The sequence below is a fragment of the Syzygium oleosum genome, unplaced genomic scaffold (assembly GCF_021117445.2).
Source record: "Syzygium oleosum isolate NSW1041296 unplaced genomic scaffold, Sole_v2.1 Sole_v2.34, whole genome shotgun sequence".
NCBI lineage: Eukaryota > Viridiplantae > Streptophyta > Magnoliopsida > Myrtales > Myrtaceae > Syzygium > Syzygium oleosum.
In genome coordinates, this window is record NW_026607518.1 from 2,747,226 (window position 1) to 2,759,580 (window position 12,355).

General features: G+C 40.2%; 1 pseudogene; it reads left to right on the forward strand.

The window, feature by feature from the left end:
• The first annotated feature begins 1,563 nt into the window (after nucleotides 1-1,563).
• On the forward strand, nucleotides 1,564-10,391 carry LOC130135557 (LEAF RUST 10 DISEASE-RESISTANCE LOCUS RECEPTOR-LIKE PROTEIN KINASE-like 2.1; annotated as a pseudogene).
• Nucleotides 10,392-12,355: the final 1,964 nt, after the last annotated feature.

Below are 12,355 nucleotides of genomic sequence, written 5' to 3' on the forward strand. Positions count from 1 at the left end.
TCAACTTTTCTATGATCGTTGTTGCACAAAGCAAGCGATCGAACAATAAAATAGATGGAACAAGAAAATTAATCCAACACCAAATTTATGTGATTCGATCAGGCGATTTATGTCTATAGAGAGAGCATAGAAGAATTCTACTATAGATTAAGCGATACAAAAGAGATTACAACCACACTCGAGTCACTCAAATGTTCTTAGTGTTTTCCCAATCCCCAATTACATACAATAACTCTCATAGTGTTTAGCTCTACAGTTTCTCACGAAATAATTTCTCAATCTTACGATGAATTATACAAATCTTATCATAAGATTTAATTGGCGTCAACCCACGTGCCAAGATGTAATTGACGAGAAGACTGTGCAGCACCATGATGAAAATCTCAAAGAATTCAATCCAAACCAATAGATGTCCTGTCACTAATACCTTCTGCTTCACGCCCTCATACAAGACAAAATAAACATTTATATATTTGGGGCGTGTAACCAAATATCACTCTGACTCCTAGATGGAAACGTTGATAACCGACTCCAACTCGTGGAAGGAAACTCATGTATCTTACTTTGCTCGATATCTGAATTCCAGAATCTTTTGTATAAAAATCAGCAACAGCTTTCCTATTTTAAGCCCAACTCCACTTAGGACTCAAAGGTGCAAAAGAATTCAGTCTTGAAGAAGGCGGCCACAAATTCCAATTTGGACTTTCTTTTTACGGCCAGATTTTCCAACACTTCGGTTTGGGTCGAGTTTCACGGGCTTAAACTCAACATATTCTCACAATTGTGACTCGTACGATGAAGAAAGAAGACGGAGAACAAGAAGGGATGAGGGAAAAAAACGAAAAATATAAGACTTCATTTGTTTCGCACAAAATAAATAATTTGAAAAATATATTCCTAAAAACGATCCATTTGTTTCGCACAAAATAAATAATTTGAAAAATATATTCCTAAAAACGATCCATCGCATCGCTTATAAAAATAAATGAACTAAAAATATTTTTATCGTCTACGAAAATGTTTATATAGAAATTATTGTCGATAATAAAAATATTTTTCATTAATTAATTATTTCAAGTGATTCAAGTTATTATTTTTAAAAATATATTTTTTAAAGAATTAATTTTTCGTGAAATAAATGCAACTTAAGGCGAAAGATTGTGTATTAAAAGGAAGTGATTTGGGAGATGGACCTGTTTGTTGATGGGATGTCGACCCAAAAAATAACGTCGAGAGAGTAGAAGAAAAGTGGAGATAGTGGAGAAAGTACGATCAAATGGGATATAATGATCTTTTGAATTACTGATGGGTGTAACTTTTGTAGATGCGCTGCATTTTTGCGTTGGCCAGCTGTGTACATGTCCCAATGATTGCGCTGGACTCCTTTAATATGTTGAATTGCGTGAATTTGCGATGATGACCGACTTGGGCTTTTTCTACAGGGCAATGCGACTCCAAAGTGGAGGATCATCCCATCTATTTTCAATCTTTATTTATTGTGCCTCCTCCGCAACAAAAAACAATTCTTTACCGATTTCTCTTTGCCCAAAAACAAACAGAGACATGATTAATGCTCTCAGCTCCATGAAAACCTATCAAGTGTTGCTAATCATGTTATATTTATAATGTGATCCCACATTTAGATTTGACCCACGTTTTCTCTTTTAAGTGACGGTTATCCACTGGCGGTTTTTCCACGCTTTGTACCCCTTCGGTGACAACCGCCCTCTTCGGTAACCGCCTTGATGGGAAGCGGTTTATAAAGATGAACGTTCATTCCATAAGGGCATACACAAGGTCTAACGCAAATCCTTTCATTCGGTAATACACCATCAGTACGCGAGGGGATTGGGTTAGTAGAGTGCGCCCGTAATCGTTTCGAATTGACGTCGAACTACCGTGGATTTCCGACGAACGTAAAGTTGAACAATGGCTGGAGGTCAGTTTATTTTCGATCCTGTTTTCCGCATTTGATTCTAATTGTGCTTGAATTTTGTTCTTCTATGCATGATTAGAATCCTTCAGTTTTAATCTTACATTTGGTATCAGAGCATGTTTAGTGCCTCAGCCTTGTTTTTGTTGAATTTTGGGTGCATTTTTCGGAGCTTTTGAAATGAACAGTAATTCGGGCATTTTGGGGCTAAGAGGGAAATCGCCGATTCCGGCCAAATTCCGGCGACCCACCGCTCGACTTTGGACCGGCACGGTCACACCGCCATGGAGAAGAATAACCCTAAGTTAATCTGGCATTTCGGTGATCGCAGGAGGCTGTTTGAGCGGCGGAAGTTGCGAGTTGGGGTTTATGCGTTTGGACGGAATTTTGCTTGATTCGAGTCTATTTCTTGGTTGTTTTTGCCGAATTTTGGGTCCATATGGTCGCACCGATGTGGTCTCCGAAACCCATTAATTATTTTGGTATGATATGGGCTACCGAAGGAGACCCATTCGGACGAATGCGCGGCGGAACGGCGAAGAACGGCGAAAAATGGCAAGAAAACGCTTCTGTTCGCGCGGAGGCAGAAGCACGTGGCCGCCACGCACACGCAACCGCTGGCGCGTGGTCTCCACGCGTGCGCAACTGCAGGCGCGTGCGGCCCACTCGCGCGGCAGTTGCAGGCGCGTGCGGCGCACGCGCCCGCGCGTAAAAGAAGGCGCGTGCGCGCCACGCGCCGCGCAGCATAGGGCAAGGGCGCGTGCCGCGCACGCGCCCTGGGAACCGGCACCCCCCCTTTGGTTTTTACACTCCCGCCCCCGCTTTTTACCCGTTATTACGATTATGCCCCTTGCCGAATTAAGTTTATAATTTTGTCCTTCATGCATTTTATGAGTATTTTTATGCATGAAATTAAATGTCCAGTGATCCATATATTTTAATTAATTGAGGAGTAGCCACAGCATCTTTAATTAATTAAATTATATATTAAGAGCATTCGGACCACATTTGGAAATGGACATTGATTGTAATTAATCTTATTAATATGATGAATTTTATCCCACAGGAATTTTCATTATATTAATTTGATTAATTAGGTGGAAATATCATTTTATTTTTCTTAATTTACCCACAGGGATTAAGGAAAGGAATATAATATGATAGTTTCTTCATGAAGAATTTATGAATCTATTTAAATTAAAAACTTAGCCCACAGGCAGTTTTTATGTTATGTGATTCATATTTTGTGACATGTTTTACATTGGTAGAACATGATATATGTTGATTTTGCCTCAAATTTTGTGACATAAGCATGATTATTTGATATGCAGTTTTGCAACCTGTGAATTTCTCTGAATTTAAGAGTGATGTTCCCATACTGAATGGTGAAAACTATAAAGTTTGGAAGGAGTCAATTCTTCTTCAATCGGGGTGCATGGACATTGACTATGCTATAAGGAAAGACGAACCACCGCTCCCTACGGACACGAGCTTTGCAGAGTGAGATAGCCCTTTATGAACAAGTGGGAGCGGTCCAACCGCCTTAGTGTGATGTTCATAAGGACTAAAGTATCTCCTAGTATCCGTGGTTCAGTCGCTCAGCTTAGCAATGCTAAGGCTTTATTGGAGGCCATTGATGCGCAGTTTGAGACTTCAGAAAAGGCGCATGCCATGACCCTGATAATGAAGTTTTCATCTCTAAAGCTCACAAGTGTAAGAGGTGTGCGTGAGCACATCATGAAGATGAGGGACATTGCAGCTCAGCTGAAAAACCTTGAGGTTGAGATATCTGAATCATTTCTTGTGTACTACATTCTGAACACTCTCCCACAACAGTATGCACCTTTCAAGATCTCCTACAACACACATAAGAATAAATGGTCAATTAATGAACTTATGACCATGTGTGTTCAAGAGGAAGAGAGGCTGACTATGGAATTGGGAGAAAGTGCTCATTTGGCAACACAAGAAAGGAATAAGGGTCACGGCAAGCAGAAGGGGAAAGGTAAAATACCTCCCCAAGCTGACATTAAGAAGGAATCCAAATGTTTCTTCTGTAGAAAGAAGGGGCATATGAAGAAGGATTGCGTCAGATTTAAGGCCTGGCTCGAGAAGAAAGGTAATCCAACCTCTTATGTTTGTTATGAATCTAATATGGCTGATGTGAGTCACAACACTTGGTGGATTGATTCTGGTTCTACAATCCATATTTCGAATTCCTTGCAGGGTTTTCAAAACCACAGGAAGCCAATGGGAAGTGAACAAAGCATCTATTCGGGAAACAAGATGCGTTCGCATGTAGAAGCTATTGGGACATGTAGATTAGTTCTCAATAGTGGTTTTGTTTTGGATTTGGAAAGGACCTTTTATGTTCCAAGTTTCTCTAGAAACTTAATTTCAGTTTCAAGACTTGTACCTTTGGGTTACTCTTTTAACTTTTCAGATTCAAACTTCAGTTTATTGTTTAAATCTGAAATTGTTGGGAGTGGTATTTTGTCTGATGGTCTTTTTCGAATTAATTTACAAGACAATACCTATTATAATGCAATGCATGTTCATGACAATGCTGGTATAAAACGATGTGTTGTGAATGAAGATTCCTCCATGTTGTGGCACCGGAGATTGGGACATATCTCCATAGATAGAATTAAGCGATTAGTAAATGATGGAGTACTCGGTACTTTGGATTTTACTGATTATGATATTTGCGTGGACTGCATAAAGGGAAAGCAGACCAACAAGACAAAGAAAGGTGCCAAGAGGAGTACAGACATATTAGAAATCATACATACGGACATTTGTAGTCCTGATATGGACTCGTATGGTCAGAAATACTTCATCTCCTTCATTGATGATTACTCACGTTACATGTATCTCTACTTGCTTCATAATAAACATGAAGCGTTGGATGCCTTTAAGGTTTTTAAGGCGGAAGTAGAGAAACAATGCGGCAAGCAAATTAAGATCGTGAGATCAGATAGAGGTGGAGAATTTTATGGTAGATACACTGAAGATGGACAAGCACTTGGTCCATCTGCAAAGTTTCTTCAAGAGAATGGGATAGTTGCCCAATACACTATGCCAGGTTCTCCGGACCAAAATGGCGTAGCAGAAAGAAGAAACCGAACTTTATTGGACATGGTGCGGAGTATGCTTAGTAGCTCCAAACTTCCTAAGTCCTTGTGGACTGAAGCTCTTAAGACGGCAGTGTACATATTAAATCGAGTTCCAACCAAGGCTGTCCCAAAGACGCCTTTTGAGTTATTCAAAGGTTGGAAGCCTAGTTTGCGACATGTACGCATTTGGGGATGCCCGTCTGAAGTAAGAGTCTATAATCCACAGGAAAAGAAGTTGGACCCAAGGACTGTAAGTGGATATTTTATTGGATATGCCGAAAAGTCCAAGGGATACAGGTTTTATTGTCCATCTCACACTACTAGGATTGTGGAATCAAGAAATGCTAAGTTTCTTGAAAATGACTTGATTAGTGGAGTGATCGATTGAAGGACATTGTTCCTGAGAAAGATCATTCAGATACTCAACCTTCCACTTCAAGTATTAGGTTGGTTGTTGTTCATAACGCCCCTTCAGTTCAGCCTGCTATTGAACAACCAACTATTGAAGTTCCACAACTTGCTGATAATGATCTGGTAGATCCAGTTGTTCAACAATTACCAGAAGCTGTTGAACAACCAGTTGAACAACACGATCCTCAAGAGAATGTTGATACAACATTAAGAAGATCTACTAGAATGACGAAATCAGCAATTTCTAGTGATTATATTGTGTATCTACAAGAGTCTGACTATAATATTGGAGCTGAGAATGATCCTGAAACGTTTTCACAAGCCATGAGTAGTGATAAATCCAATTTGTGGTACAGTGCCATGAAGGATGAGATGAGTTCTATGGCATCAAACGAAGTCTGGGATTTGGTTGAGTTGCCTAATGGTGTGAAGGCCATTGGTTGTAAATGGGTCTTCAAAACTAAGAAGGACTCGTTGGGCAACATTGAGAGATATAAAGCTAGACTCGTTGCCAAAGGATTCACTCAAAAGGAAGGAATCGATTACACGGAGACCTTTTCTCCTGTATCTAAGAAAGATTCTCTTCGTATTGTTTTGGCATTGGTTGCCCATTTTGATATGGAATTACATCAAATGGATGTGAAAACGGCTTTCCTCAATGGGGAACTAGAGGAAGAGGTTTACATGAAACAACCTGAAGGATTCTCCTCTAGTAAAGGTGAGCATTTGGTGTGCAAGCTTAAGAAATCTATATATGGCTTGAAACAAGCATCCCGCCAATGGTACTTAAGGTTCCATGATGTCATCTCTTCATTCGGCTTTGTAGAGAATATCATGGATCAATGCGTATACCAGAAGGTCAGTGGGAGCAAAATTTGTTTTCTTGTGCTATATGTGGATGATATTCTACTTGCAACCAATGATAAGGGGTTGTTGCATGAGGTGAAACAATTCCTCTCTAAGAGTTTTGACATGAAGGATATGGGTGAGGCATCTTATGTCATTGGCATTAAGATCCATAGAGATAGAACTCGAGGAGTTTTAGGACTATCTCAAGAAACCTATATCAATAAGGTCTTGGAGAGATTTCGGATGAAAGATTGTTCACCAAGTGTAGCACCCATTGTGAAGGGTGATAGGTTCAATTTGAACCAGTGCCCGAAGAACGATCTAGAAAGGGAACAAATGAAGAACATCCCATATGCTTCTGCTGTCGGAAGCTTGATGTATGCTCAGGTTTGCACTCGACCTGACATCGCTTTTGCTGTGGGAATGTTGGGAAGATATCAGAGTAATCCAGGGATAGACCACTGGAAAGCTGCAAAGAAAGTGATGAGATACCTTCAAGGTACTAAAGGCTACATGCTTATGTATAGACGGACTGACAACTTGGAAGTAGTTGGTTATTCGGATGCGGATTACGCTGGTTGCGTTGATTCTCTAAAATCAACATCAGGATACATTTTTATGTTAGCTGGCGGAGCCGTGTCATGGAGGAGTGCGAAGCAGACTTTGACTGCTACTTCTACTATGGAGGCTGAGTTCGTTTCTTGTTTTGAGGCTACCTCGCATGGTGTATGGTTGAAGAGTTTCATTTCAGGGCTTAGAATTGTTGATTCTATTTCTAGGCCATTAAGAATATATTGTGACAATTCAGCTGCGGTTTTTACGGCTAAAAATGCTAGAAGTGGCAGTCGAAGTAAGCACATCGACATTAAGTATTTAGCCATAAAGGAACGTGTTAAGGAGAATAAAGTGGTCATTGAACACGTTCGCACTGAATTGATGATAGCTGATCCTTTAACTAAAGGCATGCCACCAATGAAGTATAAGGATCATGTGGCTAGTATGGGAATAATTCCCATAATGTGATTTATTGTCGTACGGACGACTTTTGTTGTTTGAAACTCTTACTCAATTGTAATGTTATTCTCAATTTCTGGTGTACACATTTAGTTGTTTATGAGAATAACAATTATCCTTGGTTCTGGAATAAACATAGGGTTTATTCATTAAGATGTGTTGTCACATATGGGCTGACATTAAAGGAATAAGATGCATTGTAATACATGGAAGATATTACTCGCTCTTAGAGGACATGTCGCCATGATTCATGTGTCTTGTTTCTTTTCTTAAGCATAAGGTTTTCGTGGATTTGGTTGGGTAATCTGTATGATGAAAATGTTGGGATCAAGTGGGAGAATGTTATATTTATAATGTGATCCCACATTTAGGTTTGACCCACGTTTTCTCTTTTAAGTGACGGTTATCCACTAGCGGTTTTTCCACGCTTCGTACCCCTTCGGTGACAACCGCCCTCTTCGGTAACCGCCTTGATGGGAAGCGGTTTATAAAGATGAACGTTCATTCCACAAGGGCATACACAAGGTCTAACGCAAACCCTCTCATTCGGTAATACACCATCAGTACGCGAGGGGATTGGGTTAGTAGAGTGCGCCCGTAATCGTTTCGAATTGACGTCGAACTACCGTGGATTTTCGACGAACGTAAAGTTGAACAATGGCTGGAGGTCAGTTTATTTTCGATCCTGTTTTCCGCATTTGATTCTAATTGTGCTTGAATTTTGTTCTTCTATGCATGATTAGAATCCTTCAGTTTTAATCTTACAAATCATTCTTGTTTTACTACAAGCGATGACTAGAAATGCAAAGCCGAGTATTGTGTCGTGCGTCGCTTCATCCTACGGTAAGCAGTATAAGCTATCCATTCCGACTGAAGAGTGACCTGAAGGAATGCGGTAACTTGAAATTCGAGCTGGCTTGTGAAGGTAATCACACTGTTCTATACTTGGACGATGATAGATACTATGTTCGATCTATCAATTATTTTGCTAGCCAAATCACATTGGTTGACGACGGGATTCATAAGGGTGACTGCTCATCTCTCCCACGTTACTTCTTGTTGAAGTCTATCTTTGAGAACGGTGACTATAGATTTATCAAGTACTTTGACTATGAACTAGACGGCACATTTAGCAAGTAATCTGGTGCTGTGGTCATTGTGAACTGCTCAACGCTGGTTAGTTCTTCACTCTATATTGCTACCAATCCATGCACTGAGGGGTCGTATTCTTCCAACACACCATCAAATTGGAACTTGTATGCTGTGGGCAATCCAAAAGCATTGGATGTTAGGGACTTTTGTACCATTAGCAGGTGGACGTGGGTATCAAAGTTTGACCTTTATGAGCAGATTAATAATAGCTCATACAACTATGAGCTAATCCATAATATCATGGCCGAAGGATTTGTTCTCCTCTATGATCAACCTATTAGAACGATCTTCCCTACCTTTTGCAAACTTGGTTTCCATAGCATCTACAAGGGTCAGGATTCCGGATGGACCTCCCCTTTCCTTTACCACGAGGCTTTCTTTTGCATCTTTGATTTCCATAGCATCCTCAGAGGTCAGGCTTGCGGATTCAAGAGTTATGACAGCGGTAAGCTTCGGTTGACAATATAATTTTACCGCAATTTGCATGATTGTGTACACTCTTTCACTTGCTACTTTCTCTTCAAAATTGGAATATGTAAGAAATATTTCAAATCCAAGAAAATCATGACGAATTACACATGTTAGTATAGGTCAACGTCTGTGTATTTGAAAGATTTCAGGACCTTTGCGTTACATAGCAGAATCAAATTGTAGGAATTACAAAATTGGCCAAAAATTTTAAAAAAAAAGTGATAGTAGAAGTCATCCCAAACAGACCCATCATCAGCTGCACACATGCATGAATCTAGATTATACTTCCTTTCATTGTTCGAGCAGCCACATGACTAGTATTTTGTCAGCATAGAGTTCAGATTTTCTTATTTTCTTAATTAGTTGCTTAATTAGGAAGAACAAAATTGTATTCATGTATTGACGGGAGGAACAAAATTATCAATTAAAAATGAAAATCACCGTTACTCTATTTTGTTGACTACTAACAAAGCCAAATGTATTTCTTGTTTCGTCTATTATCTATGCGAAACGAAGCTTATTAGTTTCATTTATTTGCAAATATATGCAACCCACTTCTCATATTCTTTTGAACAAAATTCAACTTGCACAAAGTAGCTAGCTACTACTCTGTTTCCTCATGAGTTTTGTTTTTTGGACTTCTTTTCCTTCAATTCCTTTTCAAATCATTCATTCCTTCCACAGGTCTCCTAAAAGATATGACCGTTTGGACAACTGTGGATTTCATATCACTACTAGGGAAGGCACAATGATTTGTTCTTAAAATAATTATAAAAAGTATATTCTAACCTATCAGAATTTTCTTCAGTGTATTTTTGTGTAGTGAAATTCATATTCGGGACGCCATTTGTCATGATACTTTTGATCTACACCTACAGAAGAAGGCAGTTAGCAATGGACAAGAACATCAAAGAGTTTTTGCAAGCTCACAACAACTTTTTTCCCATAGGGTACTCTTACTCGAATATTAAGAATATCACCAAAAATTTTAAGCACAAACTTGGAGAAGTATGGCTCTGTATACAAAGGAACGCTCCGAAGCGGCAATGAAGTGGCAATCAAGATTTTGAAGTACTCCAAGGCCCATGGCCAAGATTTTATCAGTGAGGTGGCTACTATTGGAAGAATTCACCATGTTAATGTAATGCAACTCATTGGTTTTTGCTTTGAAGGCTCGAAACAAGCTCTCGTGTATGATCTTATGTCGAATGGATCTTTGGATAAGGACATTTTCACTGAGGATGGTGAAAGGTTTCTTGATTACATGAAAATATATGAGATTGCTCTTGGGGTGGCGAGAGGGATTGAATACTTACATCGGGGGTGTGACATGCAAATACTACACTTTGATAACAAGCCTCACAATATTCTTTTAGACAAGAATTTCACTCCGAAAGTTTCTGACTTTGGACTTGCGAAACTTTATCCAACTGATCATAGCATAGTCTCATTGACTGCCACAAGAGGGACCTTAGGATATATGGCTCCTAAATTGTTCTACAGAAACATCGGTGGTATATCTTATAAAGCGGATGTCTATAGCTTTGGAATGTTGCTCATGGAATTGGCAGTTAGAAGGAAGAATATAAATGCAAATGTGGAACACTCAAGCCAAATTTATTTTCCATTGTGGGTGTACGACCAAGTCAATGAAGAAAAAGTGTTGAAACAGAAGTTGTAGCAGAGCAAAGGAAGGTGATAAAGAAGATGATAATAGTTGCACTTTAGTGCATACAATTAAACCCTGACCATCGGCCTTCAATGAGCAAAGTCCTAGAAATGCTTGAAAGAGATATTGGTGAACTCCAAATGCCTCCAAAGCCGCTTAGGGTCTGTTTAGTAACGTTTCTGTTTCTTTATTTTTCTGTTCTTTTGTTCCTCGGAATAGAAAAAGAACAGAAATCCGTTTAGTAAAAAAAATCTACTTTTTTGTTTCTAGAACAAAAAAGTGATCCTGGAAAAGATTTGGAATAGAAACAAGAAGCAAAAAAAATTTACTTCTTTGTTTCTGGAACAAAAACAAGAAACGTTTTTTTCTAGAACCGTCGAAAAACAAGAAACAATCTGCCGGCCGCAACCCGCCACCTTGCGTCGGCCGCCCTCCTTCGCTGGCCGCCTCTCGCCAACGGCCACCCGACGCCGGCGGCTACGCACGATCGACCGTCGTCCTCCGCTACCGGCCGTCGTGCTCCATCGCCCGACGCTGGCCACCCTCCGCAGTCGACCACCTCCCGCCGCCGCCCCCCGTTGCCGGTCACCTCGGCTAGACACCGCGGCTGGCCGCCATGCTCCGTCGCTGACCGTTATGCTCCATCGGCAGACGCCGACCGCCAGCCACCGCCTAGCGCCGACCGCCTCCCACCGCTGGCCGCCGTGCTCCGCCATTGACTGCCGTGCTCCACCCCCCGACGCTAGCTGCCTCCCGTCGTCAGCCGCCATCCTCCGCCGCTGCCGGTAGGCCGCCTCCCACCGCCGGCCACCATCCTCCGCCACCCGCCGTCCTTCGCCGGCCGCCCGAAAGAGAGAAATTTTGTGTTGTTATCAAACAAATTTCTATTTCAAAAATAGAAATTTTGTGTCGTTATCAAATGAGCTTTTTTGCTCAGAAACTTGTCCATGGAATAGAAATAAATCATTCGCGCCCTAAACGCATTTCTATTCCTCTTCTATTTCAGGAATAGAAATTTTGTGCAGTTACTAAATGCGTTTTTTTGCTCAGAAACTTTTCCAGGAAATAGAAATAGAAAAAACTATTTCTGATTAAAAATTGTTTCTGAGAACAGAAACATTGCTAAATAGAGCCTTATTTACCCGCTCGATGTGCCATTCAACAATGATGAAGCCGAGATGGAGCTAGAAACATTCTCAACTTCATCAAGCACTCCGACAATTTTTGCTAGTTTTCCTTTGGGAGGTACCAATAATGTTCAGAGATCCATGCGTAGTTTGATTGGAAATGCTTTGTGCGCATTTGTTATATGTCCCACAATCTAGTATTATATTGGGAGGGACTTGAGATAATTTAGCTCGGCGTGGTTACTTTTGAGATTGTCCTCTTCTAGCTCTTAGGTTAATGTTGTGTTATTGTATTTCATATAGTTTAACCCTATTACATTCTCCTTCGAAAAGACAAACACATTGGTAAAGGGGCAAGGACAAAAACAGCAGGGGAAGGTGATGGACATTGAGAATTTATCTTCCTCATTACGTGATTTAGGGTAATCCCAATATAAATGCTAATAATAACCTATGATATTACTATTTGACATGCTACTATCGGCATGTCGACTTATGAATTCATTTCAGAAAAAAATATCCATGTATACGTTTTACAAAGTAGACACCATTTATCTATACAAGAAACAACTCTTATCAAAATGAAAAAAGGTCTTAGAAGAAACAATTCTAT